We start from the raw sequence: 26,471 nt of genomic DNA, 5'->3' as shown, positions 1-26,471 counted from the left end.
TCAAACTCAGTGGCTTCAAACAATTATCATTCATTTTCCTTACAAATGAGCACTTTGGGCAGGTCCTGGCAGAGACCATTCATCTCTGCTTCACATGGCATTTGTTAGAGCAGCTCAAAGGCTGGGGGTGACTCATCTGGGAGCTGGTGTCATCTAGGTGTTACTCACTCACCTGTCTTCCGGTTGATACTGGCTGCCGGCTGGGATCTCGGCTGGGACTGTGGGCTGGACAGTCCTTGTGGCTGCTGGACTTCCTCACAGCATTGTAGGTGGGCTCCAAGAGTAAAGTCATGAAAGGAAGAAAATGGAAGCTGTCAGTTTCTCAAACCTAAACCTAGAAATTGGCCCAGCATTACTTTTGACCTATTCTATTGGTCAAAGTTGTCACAAAGCTCTTCCCAGATTCAAGGGAAAAGGATAAAGGAGAAAACCATGATATCCCACTATAAAAAGGACATATAACACAGGATATATTGCAGTGGCCATCTTTGGAACATACAGTCTTCCATACCTTCGTACTCTAACCAACAGTTAACCAACTGCCAGACACACAAGAGGCCATCCTGAACCAGACACAGATACACACACACACACACACACACACACACACACACACATCAGCCAACTGGCCAACTGGCTGCAAATGCATAAGCACACTCAACCCCATTTAGCTGAACCTGACTCAGATCAGCAGGACTATCCAGCTGCCCTGACAACTAATACTGGCCATAGACTTGTGAGCATTACTAGATGGCTATCTTTGTAAGCCATCAAGTTTTAGGGTGGTTTGTCACACAGAAATCATCCTAGCTCCACCATCAACCAGGAAGTTAACCACTTTGCGCCTCAGTTTCCTCACTTGTGGATATACCTATGTCATAGGATTATAACTCATTAGTATTCAATGACATAACAGGACTTATGTGCCAAGCAAAGGGCTGGCAATGAATTCACATGTGACAGTTCCCTTCCCTTCCCTTCCTCACATATTCAAAGCTGTAATGAAGGTCACATTCTCATCACTCCCTATGCTGCATAAACCAAGGTCGTAGAATCTTGACTGTATGTCAATCTCAGTTCTGCTCTGCAGAAGGTGACTTTCAAAAATAACTCTCCTTACTAATCAATTAAACTAGTGAGAATTTTCAAAATCACTCAACTATTCCAGGAGAAAGGATAAAGGGCAGGACAAGAGGTGAACTGTATGATCCTCCTAATGAAAATTTCAAGGAGTCTTGGTTTATAAACACTGCAAAAATCCATTCTAAACAAAAACATCAGCTTTTCACTGTGACTTGGATATTAGCCAGCAATGAAGGAGAGATTGACCTGATTTAGGGTTGGTTGCACAATATGAAAAGTGATTTTTTTCCCTTTCCCTAGACCTAGAGCTAATAGCTTTGTTTGTGTCCCTGATCAACAGAACGTTGTGCTTGTCCCCTTTAAAATCGTAAAGTGCACAAATGGAACTTTGCTTATACTTAACTTCACATGCACTTTGGAGCTACTGCAGTTGACATAAACTCAACTAAAGCAAGGGGTCCAGAATAAATCCATCACATTCTGATACTCTCTGTGCCTAAACTCCCAAGGGGAAGGAAGTGGAAAATACAAAAGCAAACGATGGTCAGTTGTCTCAACTTTTACCCCTGAGGATAAAAACATAAGCCTATATTTGCAGGGGAATTTGCATTTGGCAGAGGGCTGCAGGTGCATGATTTCCTTTTAACCTGTACAACAGCGCTGTGTGACAGCAGAGTGTTAATATTCTCCTTCTGTAGATGAGGACAGTTCTGTGATTTGACTACTTGTTTAATGGTCACCAAACTTTTAATGAACTCTCAAACTGGGGAGTTGGTTAGAAATTCAGATTATAAGGTTCTATCTCAGAAATTTGGACTTAATAAAGTGTGGGATGGGGCTCACAAATCGGTATTTTGAACAACCTAGATGGCCCGCTGATAACATTGCCTCAGCCTGATACTCTTCGTACCATGAAAAATCAAAGGATGATTTTTAGAACTCATGCATACAAATAAATCCTATTTTTTCATGGCTTGTTACTCTTGAGAATTTGGAAATACCATGGGTCACATCATGCCCTCTTGAAACATAACTATTACCTTCAGTGAAAGCCTCATAGAGCACAGTTAATGCATGAGGTTGGTGCTTGATCTGACTGCCAACACCACAGTATTTGGCTTTGGAATGCAGATTTTTTTTTCCGGTAGATTTGTCTTCCTAATTATGTCTGACTTCAGATAACATTAAAATTAAATTGCTTTTCCTTTTTCTTGGGCTCACACCAGGGCAGGGAAGAAGTAAGGAAAGCTGCTCCTTAAGTGTGCTAGATGGCAGAAAAAACAAATGACCAACTCAAAGAACTATAGTGATTATCCAGTCCAGCTTCTCGTTGACTGAGGTTGAGAAACAAAGGAATAGAAATATGAAAGGCCAAGACAATCCAGCCTTGACCAAAATAGTACCCAGCCATACGTTATATAGCCCAATTGGCATTTGAAACCTCTGTGAGGGCAGTCTCAAGTTTTTCTTCTCAAAGTTAGTCAACACTCTGCCATATTTGCCCACCCTCTCATGGAGCTAATAACTCAAATGAGACGCTAGCAGCCATATAGCATAATTATTCCTATAGGACACTGTGTTGTACCTTTACAAATCACTATTATTGAATAGATTATTTCTTGAACTGAAAGTTTCTACCCCTTTGTAAAGCTATCTTACTATCTGAAGATATAACCAAAAACTATTCTTACTGTCTTTGCACAGTAGATGCCCAATAGCTGTTTGATGGATGAATCATTGAACGAGGGCAAGGCAAGAACCATTTGGATGATCCAGACAGACTCACATTAAGGGGAAATTCTAGAGAAGAGATAAGCAATAACAATTAACATCAAGTTGAATTAGATTAGCCAGAGAAAAGGGGTTTCAATGTTCCCTGGAGTTTATCAGGAAGGGTCTTGATGTTATGAGAACATCTAGAAAGCATAAGGTTACCACCACTTCCTCAGCATCTTGACCCTAGGAAGCAGAAAACGAGTTTTGCCTACCCAGTGGATCAGGGGGCATCCTACTCAAAGAGGTCCTCACTCTGCTGTGCATGTTAATGTGCACATTCACATTTTAAAGTACAAAGGGCTTTTGCCTTGATCCAGTGGCAAGGTCTCCAAACTTCCCTTGTTGCAACCCACCCTATAAAGCCTTACCCAATACAAAAACTCTTTCTTATTTTTTTTATTTTTTATTATTTTTATTTTTTCAATATAATTTATTGTCAAGTTGGCTACCATACAGTATACACAGTGTGCTCTTGGTTTTGGGGAGTAGATTCCTGTGATTCATTGCTTACATACAACACCCTTCTTTAATTTCACATCAACGAAAGTCATGCAGCAGAAGCTAACTAAATGCTCGCCAGTCCCTTTTTCCCCTCATGGGAATACAGGAAATCTACATTTCCTAGATTCCCTTGCAGTTAGGGTGGGACGATGTGACCAGGTTCTGTCCAAAGGAATATGAAAATAAATGATGATTGCCACTTCCAAGCCAGGTAAAATATCCCACAATCATCCACATTCTATAGCTTTGCTCATCAGTGAAGAAAGCTGAAGCCCCAGTGGAGAACATCAGAAAAGCCATAGGAAACATGGGAACCACAGGACAAAATGGGTCTAGACCCCCATATCAACACTGGAGCAGAACCCTCAGAAGATGTATCTGATCTCCAGGAAGCCGTGGCACAAGGGAGAAGTAAGCTTCCGCTAATATAATCCGCATATTATATATTATATTATATATATTATATATATATCCGCATATATTATAATGAGGTGTGGGGGGTGTTGGTTACAACACACAGTTTGTGCTAACTAATATGGGTCACATCTTCATGACTCAAGAATTGAGTCTATAATAGGCATATCTATAAGCCAATACAAAACAATATAATCAAAAGATGAAACAATCTTTGTGGAATTTTTTTCTCTCCTGGAGAAAAAGGAGATTTAGTAAACTACACACACACACACACACACACACACACACACACACACACACACAAAACAGAGCAAACTGAAAGTCACTCCCTCTATTTTGTAGAACTAAACACTTTCTTTGTCACACTTCTGTCTTGTTTGTATCTGAAACTGAGTCAGTTATTTATTTTTGTGACTATATAATCAAATCCAATCAATAAAAAATTTGAACTGCTGTCTGTTATTAGCTTGGATCCACTGTCTTTTTCTTACAGATGCTCTTTATTTGAAATACTCATATTTGTATCAGACTCTTGGTGCCTCTAGGAGAAAAAAAAAATATCACTAGATTTAGTAATACTAAGCATTTACTTTGCATCAAAGACACTGCTAGCATTGTCACGAGCACCCTAGGAGGTAGGTCCCAATTGACAGGTGAGAAAATGGAGGCGGAGAAAAGTTCTACTTGTTTCCTAAGGCCACCTAGATCATAAATTATTTAGGCAGATTAGGATCTGTTCCCTCGCACTATAGAATCTGCTCTCTTAACCACCTCAGCTTATTTTCTTCTTTGATGAGGGTTTGTGCGCTCGTTTTCTCAGGGTTGTCTGTGACTGTCTCATAGTAACCACTTTCCTGGAGACAGAACTCCAAATTGGCTGTGAAGCCAGTTACTTTAATTATGCTCTGGTCACCTTCCTAAATGTACCTCTGAATTGGCCCTTATTTTATTACTCTAAGCTCTACATATTTATGAACGTAACCGAGGTTCTTTTGAGTTATGAATTCTTCAAACTTTTCCAACTATTTTTCAAAGGCTTGGGGCTACTCATACCCCTTAATGACTTAAAGGGAAATTTTCCTTCCATTACAAATTTCAAGCCTGCTTACCTTTTTAAATATTTAATATTTAGGTATTATAAGAGCAACAGGACTATTTGATGTCCTAATTGCCTCAGGCCTTGTTTTCAATGCCTTTGTAGCAAAGGGTGATGCCAGAAGTAGCATCTATCCTGCTGCTTAGTTTAAAGAGCATCCAGACAGCCTGTCTGATGTGGGACCCAGGGTTGAACTCACGGGAATATGAAGGTGCAGACTAACCACCCTGTGGGGAGTCATACCCTGCCCCCCTCTCCCCACCACCTCCAAACACACACGCACACACGCACACACGCACACACACCTGCTGGTAAAATGAAATCACAACACACATCCAGGGCAATCTTAAAGAGAAAAGAAAGAAGGGCAGTGTGAGGCACAATCCCCTTACCTACTTTTTCTTTGTTACTGGGGATTCCGCCGACTGATGATATTTATAGGTAAATGTACATCCGTCTGTCCATTTGTGTGTGTCTGTACAGAATGAGAAAATGGGGCTTTAGGCTAAAGTCTTGAAACACAGATATCACTTTGCAATGGTGTCAAATTTCAAAGGAGGGAAACAAATCTATTCAACCCTTAATCCCTTCACCCACATCAAGGTGTAAGATTGCACCATTAGAGACAAGTAAGCTATATGTGTGTATATGTGTATGGATGTATGTATAACGTAGATATATGGATAAATATGTACCCTATTGGTTCTAATTCTCTTGGAAGCCATGATACAAAGGGAACTGTTAATAACGAGGCTCAGACAACAAGCTACTGGGACCAGCCTGAGTAAATTGGGATGCATGATCTTCTTCATCAAAACCCAAGAGTTGGAGGAATGTGGAAAAAGGATTAGAAGTGCCAGGGAGGAGAGGGGAGAGAGAGAAGTCTGAGAACACTCCTTTTCCCTGACCATGGCCTCCTGCCTGGAATAAGCCTGAAGTGAAAGAAAGGGAGAATTTTTTTTCTAATGTTTATTTTTGAGGAAGAGAGAGATAGTGCGAGTGGGGAAGGGGCAGAGGGAGAGGGAGACACAGAATCTGAAGCAGGCTCCAGGCTCTGAGCTGTCAGCACAGAGCCCGACGTGGGGCTTGAACCCATGACATGCAAGATCATGGCCTGAGCTGAAGTGAGACGCCCAACTGACTGAGCCACCCAGGTGCCCCAAAAGGGAGAATTTTTTATTTTATTTCATTTCGTGTCATGTCATGTCATGTCATTTCATTTTATTTACTTTATTTTATTTTTTAAGTTCATTTATTTTTGAGAGAGAGAGACAGAGTGTGAGTTGGGGAGGGGCCAGGAGAGAGAGGGAGACACAGAATTAGAAGCAGCCTCCAGGCTCAGCTGGTCAGCAGAGAGTCCAATGTGGGGCTCAAACCCACAAACTGTGAGATCATGACCTGAGCCGAAGTCGGACACTCAACCAACTGAGCCACCCAGGCGACGCAAGAAAACTTTTTATTTTAAAACAAAATTTGAGTTTTAACTATAACATAGGATCAGAAATACTAATTTCCATCTGGAGATGATGCTGGCACCTTGAAGCGATGAGGGAACCATTTCAGTTACTCTGGCTTAGACAGAAAGGTCATAGGGCACGTCTATATTTCACTGGGTGAAGACAAGAAATCAGTCCCACAGAGTGGACTTCGGAAGTCAGTAGAAGAAAAATGCAGGTGACTACCTGACCTCCCTCCCTGGTTATGTGTATGCGTATGTCCTTCTCCTTAGTCGGAAGTCCACCTGAGTTAAACCCAGCTACCAGCCCCTGCAGGGCAAAGTCGCAGCCCTGGAGCCCGGGCACGTGCCTCTATTCTCCATACTCCAGGGGCAGCTCAGGTGGGTTCCATGACCTGGGATGAGCTCAGCCATAACTTGGTATTTTGGCACTCAGCATCAATTCTGCTTATACCCCAGTTAACATGATTAGCCCTCAGGGTATATAACTGCAAAATCTGTTGAACACATTCAACACATACTTTACACATTCAGTATGTATTCATCAAGCATCGGCCTGTGCCTAGTGCTCCTGGATAGAGGTACAAATACAGAGCTCTGACTTCAAGAAACTTGCAATCACATGTAAATATACATACATACATATATATATATATATATATATATATATATATATACACACACACACACACACATATATATGGAATACATATTCATATATATGAAATATGATAACTGTCATAAATATCTTCTTATATTCAATATTAATCCTCTTATGTATCTTAGTCAACATATATTTTAAATTCTAAGAACTCTGAATTTGACTTACTTGCTTTTCCAAACTTAACCCTGTAAGCTCTGTTCCCGACTATAAAAATCAGAGCAAAGACTAGTTATGTGGTTTGAGTGAGAAACCTAACATAAAACACCACAAACTTTAGATTAGGAAGACTTTTCTTTTAGTAGAGCTTAGAATATGTGCAAAACCCTTTTATTATGTATAGTACACAAACACACACAATTATTATATTTAGATTTTTCAGGTTGCATTTACGTGATCTACTTTTTTTCCCTAAATACTGAAAGAGGGCCTAAGGACTAAAATAAATTGCTCTTCCTAAGATATGGGAGTAGCACTGAAATTATCCTTTTGAAAAGCAGAGGACCAGATGGCCAATGTATACAATTCTTTGAAAACACTTAATTCTACCACTGAGAGCTCATGAAATGGCCTCAGATTTTCTTTCAGGAAGTGAGAGAAGATGAAACCAAGGGCTAATATTCTTAAGCACAAGATCCATGCGGCGAAGGAGGGAAATGAGGGGCCAAAGCTTTGTTCTGAGCTACAAAGTTCAAATGGCAGTCAATGAGGAGAGGACCAGAAGCAGATAGGGAGGTCCCCAGGGCTTCATATCAGATCTGAATGAGACCTCGTGGGCTAAGCCGGGCAGAAGGGACATTGTCCTAACCGTGGTACAGTCTTTTAGCACTTACTGACGTATTTGGGGGAACAATGAGCTACTGACGCACTCAGTTCCCTGCCACCTGCCCCTTGCTGTTCCCAGTAAGCTGCACTTTAGTTCCTGTTACAGCCAAAGCCAGCTTCCTTGTCACTGAAGCCTTGCTCTGCACCAGCGTTTCCAGAATTAAATCTGAGACCATCCAGAGACTGATTTCATAAAGGAAATGGGAGTGGGGGGTGCTATTGTTTTACCTAAAACTAAATGCATTTCCTTGCTCCCTGCCTGGCCGTTGGTTATTGTCCATAAAAAACCAGCAAATTTCCTTGAACGGATCTTTGCTTATCCCCTGTGAAGCCTCACTACCCCTGCCCCAAATAAACCAAATTACCCTCAGCCAGCTCAATGCCACTAGCAGCTGGCCCTCCCCCCATCACCATGTCTCATGAGAGTTTTCCAGCCTTGATAAGCCTTCCTTCCCTCAGAATTCAGTTAATTTACCTTTTCCCCCTCAAGGATACACATGGCTTCTGTCTCACAGACTATCCTTGGCACATCACTGGCCCACGCCTGTTTTGTACCACCAGAATCTCCTGAACTTTATCAGAGATGATACAGATGTAATTAAACCTGAATTCTACTCTCTCCTTGTGACAACTCAGCGGACAATTAATGATGATAAAAGAGCCTGCCAGCTGCTGTCTGACATACCAATGTGAGCTTCCAGCTCCAATGAAGATGGAGGGTGAAGGGCAGGTCCCTCTGGCTCCATTTCAATCTGTCTTTTATCTCACACTGGCTAAAAATTAACACTCACTTTGGGGAAATTTAGACTCTTTCTTCTTCTTTCTTAAAAGCACCAAATAGACAATCTGGGGTAATGCAATGTCTATGAGATAAACAACAACGCTTCCGGGAAGAGTAATTTAAGCTTTATCGCCAGGGATTGTAGATTCAAGCCTAAAGCCAGAGGAGCAGGCCCTTAACCACTGACCCAGTAGAAGAGAGGATGTGCCCACCACCTTTTGGTCATGGTCATGGGAACGTATCAGTTGGGTATGGAGGGATTTTCATAGGGAAGACACTTCGTGGGTTTTTCCACAACAATGCTGTTCCCCTGAAAACCAACTTTGATGTCATTTGTCCCTCTCTCTCCAAAATTTCAGGTTCGGTCACGACTGCCGCCTGGTGCAATAAAATGTTTGGAGCGAGACCAAGGCTTGAGGGAGACATGGGCTGTGGAGGGAGATGACTGGAGAGAAAATAATCAAAACAAGGAAGATGAGAGGGAATAAGAGAAGCCTGTTCAACACTCACACTTCAAAAACACGTGCTGAGGCTCCGTGGCAACAGAACAGCGCTGCTGGCTTCCCGCGTTGCTCTCTGTTTAACAGTTTGGTGTTTGGGGGACTTGAGAATCCATTTAGACAATTCCCAGAAGAAAAAATGCAAATGACTCATAAACATATGAAATAAATGTTCGACATCACTTGTAATCAAAGAAATGCAAATATAAAACAACAAGATAGTGTTTTCACCTACCAAATTAACAGAGATTAAAAGGAATTCTAGCCGTCAACGGAGGTGGAGAGATGGCCCATGTCTCCTTGCTGCAGTGCTAATTGGTACAACCTTTCTCCTGGGCAGTTTTGCAACAGGTAGCAAAAGTCTTAAAAATATTTATACTTCTTGGCCCAGTAATTCTCCTTCTAGCTTCTACCCTAAGGACATAAGCAGCAATCTGAGCGAAGATAGGAAGATACATACTAATGTATCATTGGGATGTTGTTTACAACAAGAAAAAGAATAAAAAGTAAAATGTTATTTTGTTATTGAATATATAATATAAATAGGAAATACACAAATATAAAAATAGATTACAACATTCCTTCACTAATATTGTGCCACAGATGATATATTTTAAAGACTATTGATATAATATAAACCAAAAACACCAATAGTGTATATATAGTGTGATCTTAGTTTTATGAGAAAAAGAGAGAAAGAAAATACATCAAAATATTAACAGAAATTATTTCTGTATAGGTAATTTCAGTGCACGTTTATTTCTTTTTGATACTTTTCTGTATTTTCAAAGTTCCCCATAATGCACATATGCTGATCAGAAAATGTAAGCAGCGTTTTAAATGTGTAAATAAAGAATTAAAAGCACATTAGTCAGTATGGGCTTTGTAACAAACCCCAACGCTCAGTCGCTTGAAACAATAAAGTCTTGCAAGTCCACTAGAGACTCGTCCCCACGTTGTCTCACTCAGGAACAAAAACAAATAGAGCCTCCATCATTGGAAGCGTCATGGTCACCATGACAAGGGCAAGGAAATGTGGGAAATTATAAACTGACTCTTGCTGACTTTCATCCAGAGGTGATGCATGTCACTTCCACTTATGCTTCATTGGCTGAAGTCAGTCATATGATGAGTCTTTTCTAACACAGACTGAAAAGCTCAATCCTACAATGTGCCTAGAGGGAAGAGAATCAGAAACATTTGTGAACAGAACCAATATTTACTACCCCCCAAAAAAGATCATTTTTTTTTCTTAAGAATTAATTAGATGTCGGACTGAAAGTCTTTCCTCTCTGCTTCATTAGCCATCAAGATGTGACATTATGCATCATTCATAAAACCCTGAACAACTTGGTTCTGCCTATCAATTCAGCATACAGAACTTAGGTTATTTGAGAGATGTCACTATTGCAGGCAAGAGGCTATTTAAAAAGGTAAACAAGCTGCAAACATACCAGAGCTACACGACAGAAACATCCTTTCTTTCCAGGGCTCATGGAGTAGCCAGGGGAATGTCAGCAGTTTCCAGCCAGCATTCTAAACACAGAAAAATCAAAATAAGCCATGTTGGAAATGTCTCCCACCTTTTCTTCAATGTTGGAGAACAGGGCATATATAAATATATATATATACGTGTACACACACACACACACACACACACACAAGTTGTTAACCCAGTCACTGGGAACATTTTTCTAGTCAATATAACCTGTTTTCTTTTTAAATCTGTACTCTGCAAATATAAAAGATGAGAACACACCAATACCAAAACACAACTACCAATGTTAAAGAAAATACCATTAAAATCCCCTGTACATACAGTTTATCATACTCCATTAAGTACCATTTTAAAATGTTCTTGTGCTAACAAAAAAAACTAATATGACTTTATGAATAACAAAAATGGAAGGCAACATCATTTGGACATTAATTCGCATTTGTTTTTTGAGATATATGTTTTTACCATGTTAAAAAAGAAAGCTAATTACATAGGTAGGGGCACCTGGGTGGCTCAGTTGGTTAAGCGTCCAACTTCAGCTCAGGTCACGATCTCATGGTTCGTGAGTTCGAGCCCTGCATCGGGCTCTGTGTTGACAGCTTGGAGCCTGGAGCCTGCCTCTAATTCTGTGTCTCCCTCTCTCTCTCTGTCCCTGCCCCGCTTGTACTCTGTCTCTGTCTCGCTCTCTCTCAAAAATTAATAAACATTAAAATTTTTTTAAAGTTAATTACATGGAATGTTAGCTTGTAGCTTGCATTGATAGACCTCTCTAAAGGACTCAGGTAATGATAGGAAATCCCATCCAACCTTAGAATTATCATAGAATCTTTTCATCACCCACTATATAACTAATTGGTCTTCAAATGTTATAGATTCTAAACTTCCTAAGTATGTGTTTATCTAATTTTTCTCTCCATTGACAATTACTACACTCAGGGCTTCTTCATCTTTCACCTGGGCTATTGCAATCACCTATTTTCTTGTCTTCTTCCTTCAGACTCCCCTCCGTCAGCCACCTTCCACACTGCCATCAACATTTATAATCCTGATAGTTCTTCTCTTAACATCCCTCAGTGGCCCCCTGCCACCTGGAAGATAAAGTCCAAACCCTTTAGCAGAACAAGGAAAGTTCTTCACCTTATGCCCCCAGGCTACCTCCCAAGCCTAAAGTGGCCTTCTTCAAAATGAGATCAATGGAATATCATTTCCATGATTATGAAGATAAATGTGGGTTCTATGGTCAAATATAATGGGAAAAGGCAAGTTCAACCTGTTTTGTTTCTTCGGGGATTGTCAGAGTTGAGAATTTAAGGGTGACTCTCCATGACTCCCAGGACTTAGTCCTGGCTCTCTTCTCTTGCTCACCTACACTCATATCCTGGGTGACCTCACCCAGTCTCCTAGCCTTAAGTACTGCATATATGCTGACAACTGCTCAATTTGAATCGCTGGCTCACACCTCTGCTCCGAACGCCAGACAGCCTATTCCCAACTCTCGCAAGATACCTGAGCAACATCTGAAACTTGACCTTATTTCAATCTCCTCCCTCAGTCTTGCCACCCCACTTAACAGCAGCTTCATTCCATAAGTTAATCAGGTCAAAAAGCTTAATGCCATTCTTGATTCCTCTATTTCTCCCACGCCCATATTTTGTTCATTGGCAAATCCCATCAGCTCTACATTCAAACTATTTCCAGAATTCAATCACTACTCATAGCCCACTGGCCACCATCATCCTTCACCTGAATTCTCTGAAGAGCCTCCTGACCAGCGTGCTTGCTTCTGCCCTTCCCTGATGCATCTAATCCCAACCCAACACCTAGGTGGAGTGTCTCATGGACTTCAAGAGGTCACCACACCCCTTTCCTGAAACCCTGCAGCTGCTTCCCCTTTTACTCAGAAAGGAAGCCAGAGTCCTATGACCCCAAACCCTAAATACTGCTCCTGCATGACTTTCTCCCCACATCTCACATCTTCTCCCCTCCCTCCCTGGGCTGTGGCCACACCGGCCCCCAGGCTCTGTAAACCCTGGGCACTCACAGCTCCCTCTCCTCTGATTGCTCTTTAGCCAGAGATACACCCACCTCCCACCTCGCTCCTTCTCTTTTTCCAGGTCCCTCCCCAAACATAACATCTGGAAAGAACTTCCTTGACCTCCCTTTCAAAATCCCAACACTCCCCTCCCCCACACCTCCAATATTCTTTCCCACTTTATTTTTTCCTCTGTAAGAGTTAATACTCTTCTCTAAAATACTATATGCTTCAATTTCTCATTTTATTGGTTGCCTGTCTGTCACACCAGGTAGAATGTAAGCTCCATGAAGACAGGCACTTTGAAATTTGCTGGTCACTGTTGTGTCTCCAGTGCCTACAACAATGCCTGGAACATAGTAGATATTTAAAATATATTCATTAAATGAAGGGATGAATAAGTAATAATGAATTAATAGAAAAGAGTAAACAGCATTTCCCCAAATTATTCTACCTATTCTAATTGTAATTCTAACACAGATCTCTTTTTCATGGGGCATTCCTTATGAACAAGCAACTGCACCCTGTCTGTCTCCTGGTCTGCTCAAGAGGCCATGGCTTTGTCTGCTTGGCTTTTTCTCTCCCCCACTCTTGGGGGTTCTTCCCCCAAAGGGTTCTTCCTTTGGCAGTTCTTGAGGTCCACTAATGCAGATTATGGAGAATGGACCTATCCTACCATGGTAGGTATTTATATATAAAAGATGAAAAACATTTCATTATTCCTTCCTTAAAGTAGAGTCTTTCACTGAATCCACTTCATTTAGTAAAATATCATTCACTAAATGCCAGGTGCCAGGCATGTGTTCGGCCCCTAAGAGCTAAAATGACTAATATAGCCTGGTATTTGACCTCTGGGGAGAGAGGCATAGAATAAACTACTTGTAGAATTAGAGTAAGTATGAAAACAGATATATGACCAGATGTTATGGAGATTCAGAGGAATGCTTCACTGCCTACAAAGGCCAAGGAATGCTTTCCAAAGGAGGTGGCCTTTGGGCTACATGTTAAAAGTAGGAACTTGTTGTGAGGGTCATTCCAAGCAGAGAGAAAGGCAGTGCAAAGGCATGGAGGTGTGAGAAGAAACTAATAGCAGCTTACATCAGTCAGAGGGAAGTGAAGAAGGTTCTGGGAGAGGAGACAGGGATGGTAGTCAAGGCCTAGGCTAAAGAAAGGCCTTGTAGGCCCTGCTCAAGAGTTTGCCTCAAGGGCAGCTAAAACTTTTCTTTGTTCAGACACTCTACAGAGGAGTGAATTCCTCAAGGGGAGCAAGAACTGTAGGACAGGCGAGGGACTGAGGTGGCTGGTGCACATGGGTCCCTAGTGCCCACTCTTCATACTCGGCGAGCTGGGTCACCACATACACATATATAGGACAGGCTCATGTTGCACTGGTATGGGTGGCACATGAGTCTGTTGTGCCTGCTAATGGACGAAGTCTTACTGGATACTCAGTCAGTATGTTACTTCTCCTGATCACGCTGCCACCCTCTCTCCTGCAGCTGAAGTCACACGCCATGTTTCTAGTAATGCTCAGAGTATAAGTAGGAGAGGAAGACACCAGTGAGGTTCTGGCTGCATCCCTGCCTGTGAAGCCCTGCCTGATGCCCATCACCCCCCCCCCCCATGTTCTAATTACATCACCTTCCGAAAATCATGCGTGCTGCACATAGGAAATAGCTACCATATGCCAGACATGGAGACAACAACTGGTCCAGTACTGAGTCCTAACTCTTTAGCCATGCCTCTGCTAACATAGCACTTAAAAGTCCTTGGGGTTGTAGAATTTCACGAGTCAGCTTCCCATTCTTCTTCTTTGTGTATAAGTCTGTCTTATGCTTCTTGGAAATCAGAAAGCATGTTTTAGGCATCGGTGAGTCTATCAGGGACTGCCCATGATGTCTGGCACACAGTGGGTGTTCAATAAGCATTTGCAGAATTGCAAGTAATTGTGCAAGGGTGGTCAATCAAAAGTAACCATTGCGAACAGGCTTCACTAAAACTGTTCAATGGCCCACGCGAGCCTCACACCTGAGCTGACTGTCACTCCAAAAGGGAGCACTGAATCCAAAGGAAATTAAGATTCCCAGACTTCCAATAGAGGGCAGCACATTTATAACATCTAGACATAATCTAATGCCTAATCACTGGTCTGTGATAGTAGGAAATGTGCCCCAGCCCAATAGAAGGAAAACTGCAAAGGAAGCATTTATGGTTATGAACAATTTTTCTTTATTCCTCATCTGGGTCCTGAGGCCTGTGATTTGGCTCCAATTTTTCATTTGTGGCTGTTTGTTTCAGATAATAAAACTGTTCCTTTAAAATAATGGAGACTATATTGAACCTAAAAATAACTGTCAAAAGACCAAAGTCCCTGAGTGGGAGCAATTATTGCAAAAGGACTGGCCAAGCTCAAAACAGCTGTGAAGGGATCCTGGCCCAGGCTGATCTGGAGTCAACGTGAGCAGGTTGACAAAGCAAAGTAGACAAAATTTTAAAACACAGAATACACACACACACATACACAGCAATGGCAAACACCCCGCCCTATGCACGTCACTCTTACTTGATCATTATTGACCACTAACTCCTTGCAGTATCGTTAGGACACATCACAGAATAGATAGAAAGTGAGCAGTTGACATGTGAAGGAAAACAACACCAACCAAGAAGCAGAAGGAGGAGCTACTTGTGAATTTCCGAAAGAAATAGCGCCAGGGTCCAATTTTGCTGTTAGATACAAGAAGACCCAGTAAGGAAGCAAATGAGAAGTAAGCCAAACTGATGTGGCTTCATTTCAATACTGTGTGTGTTTGTTCGCAGATGCATTCAGAGAAAAAAAAAGTGACAGAATCATTCAATAAGCTCCAAAGGCAATAGTCACCAGGAGCCTGCAGCAATTTTAGAATTGCCTTCCTCCACAAGATCTGGGCCTAACTGGCTCAAAAACACAACCAATATTAATTTTTCAAGAGACCTGTATGTAAAGACAACGCGCTTAGAAAGTACAGCGGCTATTGGCATGCGTCGTCCCCTTCTTAAATGAATGTTTCAATATCTATGTTGTTTAAGGGATGCATTCCAACAGTAATCACCTGATCAGTTCTTTTTAATAACAGATTTTCTCATCATTCATTTATTTAACAAACATGTATTGACTACCTACTATGTACCAGCCGCTCTACTAAATGATACCAGAAAAAAAAGTGTTTGTTTCTGTCCTCAAAGAGCTCGGGATCTGGTGGAAGAGGTTCAAGGAAAGAGATATGAAAGATTAAGCCAGGTAAATATTGTGATACAGGAACACAGAGGCTTGGCACTGAGTCCAGCTGGTGGGTAAGGGCTGGGATCAGAAAGGCTTTCTGGAGAAATCTAAACAGGGGTAGTAAGGGAGGTATCCCTCAACCAGTTGACCTTGCTAGGACCTGTGGAGAAAATAAGAGACTTATTGTCATCTGTTTATTGAAAGCAAAACCAGAAACTAATATTGATCAAGAGCTTACTCTATGCCAGGCGTTAAGTATTTAGATTATTAGATCTTGTTGAGGAGACATTATTAATATATATGGAACAATAGGCTATCAACATATGACTGTGGTAGGAAGAGTAATGGCACCCAAAAACATGTCCATGTTCTTACTGCTGGAATTTGTGAATATATTACATTGGCACAGTATGGTCACATGCAAAAGGGGTTTGCCGATGAAATTAAGGTTACTGACTTTTCAGACAGGGATATGGATTAGCCCAGATTATCCAGGTGGGCTCAATATAATCAAATCACATGGGCCCTTAAAAAGGGACCAGCAAAGCAGAAAAGGAGGACAGAGCAATGCAGTGTGAGAAAGGACTCCCCCAGGTGTTGCTGGCTTTGAAGGTGGAGGAGGGAGGCCACAGACCAAGTGAGTTGGGTGGCCTCTAGAGAATAATTCCCCAGCCTGCAGCCAGCAAGGAAGTGGGACCTCAGTCCTACAACCACATGGAACTCTAGTCTGCCAACATAATGAATGAGCCTAGAAGCAGATTATCCCACAGAGGCTGCCAACCCCTGGATTTCAGCCTCACAAAACAGGCGAGAACCCAACAGAGCCCCCTAGACTTCTGACCTACGGATCTATAAGATAATAAATATGTATTGTTTAAAGTCACTAAATTTGTGGCAATTCATTATGACAGCACTAGAAAACTGATACAGTGGCAAGATCTGATTGACAAAGTAAATGGAATGGGAAAATATTACCGCACCTACGATGTACATGGAGCTTCTCAAATATCATCCCCTTTAATCCTCATAAACATGCAAAGTTAGTGTTAGTCTCCCCATTTCACAGATGACAAACTGAAGCACAGAGATTTTTAAATAACTAAAGTCAGAGTTAATAAATAGTAGAATTAGGAATTGAGCCCGGGTCTGCCAGCTACCAACAATCCCGTTCTTTCCACTCTGCTGTGTGGCTCCCAGGTAATTATTCTTCATATGTGTATGTGCTGGGTCAGAAGCACTTCTCTGTGCATTAACTTAATTGAACCCCACAATGGTCTGTGAGGCAGACAGGACAGGAATGATTTACCCCCTTTTCCAGATGATGACACCCAATGTCCACAGAAATTGCGAGCTGCCTGTGGGAGCTCACAGGTGAGAACACAGACCTTCCAACCACCAGCTCCACCCTCTTTGCTTCACCACTTCAGTGGCACAGAGATTATATGAATTACACTCTCCTCCAAAGTGACCTCAGACTGGTCACTTTGCCTTGATGACTTGGCCACAAGTGGCAGGAGTGGGTCACTGTGAGGAGAGACAGTGCTGTGGTGGCCTGGGTGATAAGTCAGCATTCTAAGTAAAACAAACCTGCAACTACATTGCTAGAGCTATATAAGCATTCTTTGCTCCAGTTGTGATGATAATTATTTTTAAAAATGCCATAATAGGACTTTAGTGCAGAGAGTTATGTCTTCAATGTCCTCCACAACTGTGCTAGGGACCAGCAATGATGCTCCAAATGTCTCATTTTTACTCAATTATTTAATATATGTGTTCCTAGAGTCATTTTGCACCCCCCTGTGCTTTAAAAAAAAAAATCTTGTTTTTGAGAAGGCTCCAAAGAAATCTGCTTTCTCTGTAGCAGAATCCAGTTACTCGAAGGTCTTTCTGGAATGCCTCTACGGGCCAGGCAGGGTGCTAGGCACCAGCAATGCTGATCCCCGCCCTAATGGACCTTACGTTCTGTCAGGAAGACAGACATTTAGCAAGTTAGCAAATGAATAAAAGAATCATATAAAGATACAGTGAAGGCAATAAATAGGACCAAAATAGATGGGAGGTACCTATTTTAAGAGTACATAGGGGCAGAGGCTCTAGCCACAAGGATTAGAAGCCTAGAGCAATAGGGCTTCTGCACATAGCAGTAATCTCTGCCGACCGTGCCCTGAGAGGGGTAGATTCTAAAACAATGGACAGATCCCCCATAGAGAGCCTGGTGTTACAGGAAGCCAGGGATAGAAGGTTTAAGTAATTCATTTCCTACAAAATATATCTGATCTGCTTCTCTTTCCTTATCATGTGAAGTTGGGCTGTTAATTGACCTCTCTGGGCCTCAGTTTCTTCAAAGGATTGTATCAATGCTTGTAAATCACTGAATAGTGTCCAACACACAGAAAGTGCTCAAAAAATAAATAGCTCCTGGTACATAGTTATTGCTTGATAAATACTGGCTGTCTTGAGGGTGTGTCAGCCTGAAAAGTGAAGAAAAGGGAGCTATTCCCCACACTAGGTCCACAGTGAACATATATGTATACATCTCTCACTATCTTTGTCACCTTCATAAAAGGATGCATATAGGATGAACTGTGTCCCCAAAACACAATACGTGGAAGTCCTAACCCCAGCACCTCAGCATGTGAATCTTATTTGGAAATAGGGTCAGGGTAGATATAATAAGTTAAAACTGTAGCAGAGTAGGTCCCTAATCCAATATGACTGGGGTCCTTATAAAAATTAGGAAATTTGGACACATAGACATGCAAATAAGGCAGACAATATGAAGACATTGGGAGAAGACAGCCATCAACAAGCCTAGGAAAGAAGCATGGAACAGATCCTCCCTACAGACCTCAGAAGTAATAAGTCCCACCAACTACTTGATCTCACAGTTCTAGCCTCCAGAACTGCAAAAACAATAAATTTCACCCATTTTATGGTACTTTATTAAGGAAGCCCTAGCAAACAAATACGTATTCCTTAAAGGTAAGAAGTATATATTGTCACTTAGGAATAAACGTCGCCAAGGAGGTGAGAGACTTGTACTCTGAAAACTATAAAACACCAGTGAAAGAAATTGAGGATGACCCAAATAAATGGAGAAATATTCTACACTCAAGAACCAATACTGTTAAAATGTCCATATTACCCAAAGCAACCTACAGATTTAATGCAATCCCTGTCAAAATACCAACAGCATTTTTCAAAGAATTAGAACAAATAATCCTAAAATTTGTATGGAACCACAAAAGACCCCCAATAGACAAAGTAATCTTGAGAAAGAAGAACAAAGGTGGAGGTATCATGATCCTAGATTTTTGTAGATCACTGCAAAGCTACAGTAATCAAAACAGTATGTTACTGACCCAAAAAGGACACACAGATCAATGGAACAGAATAGAGCCCAGAAACAAACACTTATATGATCAATTAATCTATGACAAAGGAAGCAAGATTATACAATAGGGAAAAAAACAGTCTCTTCAACAAATGGCACTGGGAAAACTGGACAGCAACATGCAAAAGAATGAAATGGGGCCACTTTCTTACATAATACACAAAAATAAACTCAAAATGGATTAAAGACCTAAATATGGGACATGAAACCATACAGCCCCTAGAAAAAAACATAGGCAGTAATTTCTTTGATGTTAGCCACAGAAACATTTTTCTAGATATGTTCCCTCAGGCAAGGGAAACAAAAGCAAAATTAAACTACTGGGACTACACCAAAATAAAAAGCTTTTGTGCAGTGAAGGAAACTATCAATAAAGCAAAAAGGCAGCCTACTGAATGGGAGAAGATATTTGTAAATGACATATCCAATAAGGGGTTAGTATCCAAAATATATAAAGAACTTATAAAACTCAACACCAAAAGCAATCTAATTTAAAAATGGGCAAAGGACATAAATAGACATTTTCCCAAAGAAGACATACATACAGATGGCCAACAGACACACAAAAAGATGCTCAACATCACTAATCATCAGGGAAATGCAAATTAAAACTACAATGAGATATCACCTCACCTCATACTGTTAGAATAGCTAAAATAAAAAAGACAAGAAATAACTGTTCTTGGTGAGGATGTAAAGAAAAAGAAACCCTTGTGCACTGTTGGTAGAAATACAGATTGGTATAGCCACTGTGGAAAACTGTGGAGTTTCCTCAAAAAATTCAAAATACAATTACCATATGATGTAGTAATTCCATTACTGGGTATCTACCTCCCCTAAAAAAATGAAAACACTAATTTGAAAATATATATGAAACCCTATGTGTATTGCAGCATTATCTACCATTGCCAAAGTACGGAAGCAACTCAAGTGTCCACCCATTATATATACACACACATATATAGAATAGAATATTACTCCACCATTAAAAATAATGAGATCTTGCCATTTGCAGCAACATGGATAGACCTAGAGGGCATAAGACTAGGTGAAATCAGTCACTCAGAGAAAGACAAATACTATATGATTTCACTCATATATGAAACTTGAGAAACGAAACAAATGAACAAAGAAAAAAGAGACAAAAACCAGACTCTTAAAAACAGAGAACAAACGGTTGGTTACCAGAAGGCAGGTGGGTGGGAGGATGGGTGACACAGATAAAAGAGGATTAAGATTACACATATGGTGATGAGCACCAAGTAATATATAGACTTGTTGAGTCGCTATATTGTACACTCGAAACTAATATAAGACTATGTTAATTATACTTCAATTTTTAAAAAAGTCAAAAGCAATAAAATGGGGGGAGGGGAATACATATTGTTTAATTCTGAGTCCCCAGCAGCTGAGGGCCTGGCAGATACTAGGCGCTCAATAAACATGTATTAAGTGAAGGAATAAATGAATAAATATCTAAGTAAATAAATAGACACTTATGGCTCATATTCTCAGCAAGATATGCCAGAGGAGACATATTTAAGGCCAATATCCAGGCCACTGTTAAGAAGACGTGGCTGACACCCATATGTGGGGATCTACCACATATGAAAGTCACTAGTCAAGAGGCAGACGAGTGTTGGACATTGTGGCGAAGAGGAAATTCTTGGAAGCCCTAACCTGTTAGGAGAACACGGACATACAAAGAAGGTCTGTGGCCTGCATCTGTGAGGTCTGTGCCTGAGAGCAGGCACCCTCGTCACAACGGGCTAGGGTGAGGCACCAACCAGGCCCTGGTGAGGGAAGCTGGCAAGAATAAGCATCATCCCCCCAGGTGTAGAGTGAAGAGCCAACAGGGTATGCAAAGGCAATCTCAGAATGAGGGAACATTCCAGAAGCCCAGGTCCACAGTCTGAGAGGCCCAGGGGGATGTGGGCTCCCACCTGGGAAATGAGGGGACAGTTCAGGGGTCAGCCTGACACAAAGGGGTTCTCAATTCTGAGCCCACCCTCTCTGGGGAGGACTAACGTGAGGCCTCTTCAGGGGAGGAGTGGAGATGCGTGCAGAGGAGCCCAGGGCATCTAGCTGAGAGTGCTCTGGGGTCAGCAGAGCCAGAAGGATGAGAACGAGGTTCAACACGGGGCAGTTGGAGAAACAAGAGTTAAGGTGATAATTCTACAGAGCAAAAGAAGAAGGGAGAAAAAAGGATTTTTGTAATTGAACTATTCTAATTGACTGCTGACTCTACACTGTTCAGATTCACCAGGTAATTGCTCAATTCCCCATTTCATTTTGTCTGTGTAGCCGTAGCTGCAGCCGTTAGTTGGAGGGGGGAGGGCGGGTTTAAGAACTGATTAGGGGAAATCACTCCTTGCAGGCCTTAGGTTATTCTTGTTAAAAATGATGCCAGGAAAATCATAATTAAAATGGGAACATGGTGAATAACAAGTGCCCCTTTCCTTGAATGTGAAATAAATTTTAACAGCTACCTTAGCTAAAGAACCCAACACATTCGACCTTCCAATAAGGGTAAGCAGAGTTTTCTATCAGAGTGAAATAGAAACTATAAATCAAACGTTTCATATCTAAAGTCCAAGCTGGCTCCAGTGAGTAAAATTCCACTCTCCAATAGTCTTACATCCCCCTCCCCACACACACACCCCAACGGCTGGCTATCAGACTTCCTTGACTCTGGAACTATATGGATACTGTTTCTTCATCTTAAATCTGTGAAACTACCTTCAAAAGCTATAGTCTTGACTACTTGTGACATACTATCCAAGATAAAGAAGCTGGTCAATAATAAATGTGCCTGTGTGCGAGATTCTATCAAGTGCATATGGCTGAGATGGAATCATCCAGAGGGAGGAGAGTGGGAGAGAGGTAATGGGGAGGGGGGGTGGGGGTGGGGTTGAAGAAAGATTCCAGAAAAGGAGGCAGCAGCAAGAAGCACAGAGTTTGCTAGAATGCATTGTAGAGAAGGGTTTTTGTTGATAATCTAATTCTCCTGCTTCAAGTACAATGAAAATTTTCCTTCCCTGAGCCTACATTTTCCCTGGTATCCTCAAACTCAGTAAGGGATCCAAGAGCATCCCTTACTGAGGGAGAGTTTACATCTCAAAGGAGACAAGCTGCCCATAGAAACTTCAGGTAGCTTTTCTAGGATGCTGTTTGCTAACCAGAGGAGTGCTCAGAGCTGTGTGGCTGACCAATACCTTAGTAATGTTGAAAATACAAGTGGGGCACCTGGGTGGTTCAGCTGGTTAAGCAACTCACTCTTGATTTCAGCTCAGGGCATGATCTCATGGTTTTGAGATCGAACCCCATGTCAGGCTCCACACTGAGTGTAGAGCCTGCTTAAGATTCTCTCTCTCTCTCTCTCTCTCTCTCTCTCTCAGAAAGAAAAGAAAAGAAAAGAAAAGAAAAGAAAAGAAAAGAAAAGAAAAGAAAAAATATAAGTGAATCATCCCCCAGCTGTGTGGTTCAGGGCCAGATGAAATATGTTCCTATGGTCACAGTCACACTTTGCAAACTCTTCAGAGGCTCTCACAGCTCTCCAGTGACTCTTTGATCATCTTAATGGGCTTCACAGTAAGAGTCCCAGGTCCTGATGCAGCTGCTGAGGGGAGCCAGATCTCAAGGGAACTTTTTCAGCCTTTCCAAGAGGCAGTGGAACCTTCTGCTGACCCAGCCCAGCTCCTTCAATGAGACAAGGTCTGGGTCCCAGGATACCTCAGTGCCCTTCCCCTTCCTTACATCCCCACACTCCCACCTCCTTCACCAGGTACCTCATCTCAGGCTAAGAGAAATCTCAAAATCATAGCAGTGAAGGATTTGAAAGCCCAGTGCCCGTTCCAATTACTAAAGCTTACCTCCTTTCTCTGCAGCCATCCTTCCAGCACCTTCCCTGCCCCCACGCTGGGCTGTCTTCAGTCCAAGCTCAGAGAGGTCTCTTAGAAATAACCCTGGATGGGAATGCAAGCTGGTGAAGCCACTCTGGAAAACAGTATGGAGTTTCCTCAAAAAACTAAAACTAGAACTACCCTACGACCCAGCAATTGCACTACTAGGCATTTATCCATAGGATACAGGCATGCTGTTTCAAAGGGACACATGCACCCCCATGTTTATAGCAGCACTATCAACAATGGCCAAAGTATGGAAAGAGCCCAAATGTCCATCGGTGGATGAATGGATAAAGACATGTGTACACACACACACACACACACACACACACACACACAATGGAGTATTCCTCAGCAATCAAGAAGAATGAAATCTTGCCATTTGCAACTACATGGATGGAACTGGAAGGTATTATGCGAAGTGAAATTAGTCACAGAAAGACAAAAATCACATGACTTCACTCATATGAGGACTTTAAGAGACAAAACAGATGAACATAAGGGAAGGGAAACAAAAATAATATAAAAACAGGGAGGGGGACAAAAGAGAAGAGACTCATAAATATGGAGAACAAACTGAGGGTTACTAAAGGAGGTGTGGGGGGGATGGCTAAAGGGCACTAAGGAATCTACTCCTGAAATCATTGTTGCACTATATGCTAACTAATTTGGATATAAATTAAAAAAAATAAAAAAATAAAACAAGTTAAAAAAAAAAGAAAGAACCCTGGAAACTTAAGGGGTAGCCAACACACTTCCACCCTCATCCAGGTGAGACCTGCAGTGTACCTCTAGCCAACCAGGGTTTCTTGCAGCTGCCTCCAGCCTTCCCATCTCCGGATGCTCTTGTCAGGTGCTTCACACCCCTGGATCCCATTAGAATCGCCTGGGAAGTCCTTGTAAAGAAAAATGCCAACACCCAGGCCCTGCCCTCAGAGATTTTGATTTGATTGGTCTGGAGTGAGGTCCAGCCTGGCAGCCATGCATTTCAAGAGCTCCCCAAGTGACTCTAAGCAGCAGCCAGGGTGGGCTACCAGATGCCCCTCCAAGTCCTCTGGGTCACTCTTTGCAAGGATAGATGACTGCTCTCAGGGACTTCTGACAAAGGTGGTCTCGCCGATTCCTTGCTGCCCTGGATAAAAACTTCAGAGGGTAAACAAACCCAGAATCTGCAGGTCATAGAGGTTATCTTCAACACGTGACCTACAATATACCCCATTTATTTATTCAGAGTGAACAAACATTTGCTGAGTGCCTGCCACACACCAGACAGGGGCACTGCTGGGAACGAAGGCGTGAGCATAAGCATCAGTTTCGGACCATGTGTTACCCTCTCCTCTGCCCCTTCGTATCCAGAAGCCGAACCTTCTGTGATGAATTCCTGCTTCCTCTCAACTATGTTGACACATCAACATCGACACATCTACTTCTAAATCTTACAGTTCGTGCTCATCAATCAAGAGCTAATCTCCAACACACTCCTGAGGTTCCATGAAACTGGAAGGTGAGAAAATACCCACAGAGAGTATGAACACACCTCACGCTCCCTTAGCGAGTTCATCTCCTGATTAAATTTCTAATATATTAGGGGCGCCTCGGTGGCCCAGTTGGTTAAGTGTCCAACTTCGGCTCAGGTCATGATCTCACAGTTTGTGAGTTTGAGCCCTGTGTGGGACTCTGTGCTGACAGTTCGGAGCCTGGAGCCTGCTTCAGAAGATTCTGTGTCTCCCTCTCTCTCTGCTCCTCCCTCGCTCATGCTCAGTCCCTGTCTCAAAAATAAATAAAGCGTTAAGTTTCTAATGTATTAGCCTAAGGATCTAACCAATGGTAAATATTCAAGAAGCCCCAATAAAAGACTGGGCTCTACTCTCTCCTCCGCCCTTTAAAGGTCTAAAGGTTTACCATGCTGTCAGGAAAAGCACAATCATGAAACTCCCCAACCAGATTTCATAATTCTTGTGTATGCTTGCAACCTGAGGGAAAAGAAAGAAAATCTTGCTGCTGTAAACACACTCCTACCAGAGCCTAAAAGACCCAAGATCTAGGACCACAAGCGCAAATGGCCCTCATTGATCACGAGTCCCTCCGCCTCTGTGCTTCCGCTCTGCCTCCTGCGTGCTTTCACCATTGTTTCCTATTTCAGTAGGTCTGCCTGTCTTCCCCCCTAGACCACAGCTGATCCACGACCTGTGACTTATTTTCTGCTGTACCCCCCACCCTTCAAAAGAGACTGCATCTGGTAATAATTCACACGTATTGAGCTCTCACTATGTGTCTGCCACTGCCTTACATGCTTTTCATATATTACTTAATCTTCACCTCTGTGAGTTGAATACTTTCTCAACGGAGTACAGAGTTTTAAGCAACTTGCTCACATTTGTGCAGGACCCAGGAGTCAGAATTCTGATTCAAACCCAGTCCATCTACCTACTGATCCAACTCTTAGTCATTACTATACAATACTGGGTCTTAGACCACAAACAAACAAACGAAAACAAAACAAAAAACAAACAACCCCCCCCCAAAACAAAAAACAAACAAACAAAAAACAAAGAAAAAAACCCATACAGTTGTTTCCAAGGTTTTTATTCAGTAGGAGGCAGCTGTAGTAATTATTAGACACATGACCTTGAGAAAATTACTAAGCCTCTCTAAGCCTCAGTGTCCTCTTCTAGAAAATGAGAGTAACGCTGAGCTCATGCAGTTACATGATGATGAAATTAGATAATGCATATAAAGTGCTTAGCACAGTGCCAGGCATTCAGTAAATACTTTAAAGCTAGACGTGGCTGCTGCTATGGGTATGTGGCTTTCCATCATTAGGAGCATCTTGGGCTGTTCCACAAGTGGAGTGGCACTGCCTCTCTACACCAGCAGTGGACAGTAGCCACTAATCTTTTTATAACTTTATTGAGATGTAGGTCACATCCTATACCATTCACCCATTTAAAGTATACCATTCCGTTGTTTTTAGTATATTCACAGGACTGTACGACCATGAGCACAATCAATTTTAAGACCAATTCTCTTTTAGAATCAACTTAGAACCAAATTTAGAATCAATTCTGGGGGGGGGGGTTCATCCCCCAAAATGAAGCTCTGTAACCATTAGTAGTCACTCGCCATTTCTCCCAAACTCTCCCCCCACCATCCCCTGGCAGCCAATCTATTTTCTCTATATTATGGACATTTCATGTAAATGGACTCATGCAATATGTGGTCCTTTATGACTGACTTACTTCACCTAGTACAATGTTTTTGAGGTCCCCGCAGCCTCAGCGTGT

The 26,471-nt window shown here is 41.9% G+C and overlaps 2 long non-coding RNA genes across 5 annotated transcripts in view; both read right to left on the bottom strand.

The window, feature by feature from the left end:
- Positions 1–3,786, bottom strand: part of LOC128313056 (uncharacterized) — a 51,629-nt gene extending 47,843 nt beyond the window's left edge. The window contains exon 1 of the long non-coding RNA XR_008293208.1: positions 173–3,786. This is a non-coding gene — a long non-coding RNA (uncharacterized LOC128313056). The remainder of the gene's footprint in view (positions 1–172) is intronic.
- Positions 3,787–3,863: 77 nt separating this feature from the next.
- On the bottom strand, positions 3,864–24,964 carry LOC128313054 (uncharacterized). Of its 4 annotated transcripts, none has more exons than XR_008293203.1 (7): positions 23,155–24,964; positions 21,311–21,457; positions 10,551–10,632; positions 9,332–10,271; positions 9,107–9,199; positions 5,266–5,348; positions 3,864–4,318 (listed from the first exon to the last, which is right to left on the bottom strand). It is a non-coding gene; the product is annotated as an uncharacterized LOC128313054 (long non-coding RNA). The 4 variants fall into 4 exon arrangements; XR_008293204.1 differs by having other exon boundaries at positions 5,270–5,348; XR_008293205.1 differs by having other exon boundaries at positions 3,864–5,348; positions 9,332–9,510; positions 10,152–10,271.
- Between the last annotated feature and the right edge of the window lie 1,507 nt (positions 24,965–26,471).

Source organism: Acinonyx jubatus, chromosome E4 (assembly GCF_027475565.1).
Source record: "Acinonyx jubatus isolate Ajub_Pintada_27869175 chromosome E4, VMU_Ajub_asm_v1.0, whole genome shotgun sequence".
Lineage (NCBI taxonomy): Eukaryota > Metazoa > Chordata > Mammalia > Carnivora > Felidae > Acinonyx > Acinonyx jubatus.
This window is presented reverse-complemented; position numbering and strand designations above follow the sequence as displayed.